Genomic DNA, 257 nt, shown 5'->3' with positions numbered 1-257 from the left:
ACTGCGCACCTGCCGGCGAGAGGCTGTGGGGACGTTTGCCCACTGATGTTTAGAGGGAGTGGGAGGAGGGGGAGGACAGAGAGAGAAACATCCATGTGAGAGAGACACATCGATTGGTTGCCTCCTCCACGCCCGGACCGGAGCCAGGGATGGAGCTTGCAACCCAGGTACATGCCCTTGACCGGAATCAAATCTGGGGCCCTTCAGCCCGCAGGCCAACTCTCCACCCACTTGGCAGAAAAAGTGGTGCCCCCGCC

The 257-nt window shown here is 61.1% G+C and overlaps 1 protein-coding gene across 1 annotated transcript in view; it reads left to right on the top strand.

The window, feature by feature from the left end:
• The window catches only part of DNAH17 (dynein, axonemal, heavy chain 17), a 107,024-nt gene that overhangs the window by 704 nt on the left and 106,063 nt on the right, over positions 1-257 (top strand).

Source organism: Myotis davidii, unplaced genomic scaffold (genome assembly GCF_000327345.1).
Source record: "Myotis davidii unplaced genomic scaffold, ASM32734v1 scaffold991, whole genome shotgun sequence".
Lineage (NCBI taxonomy): Eukaryota > Metazoa > Chordata > Mammalia > Chiroptera > Vespertilionidae > Myotis > Myotis davidii.
This window is presented reverse-complemented; position numbering and strand designations above follow the sequence as displayed.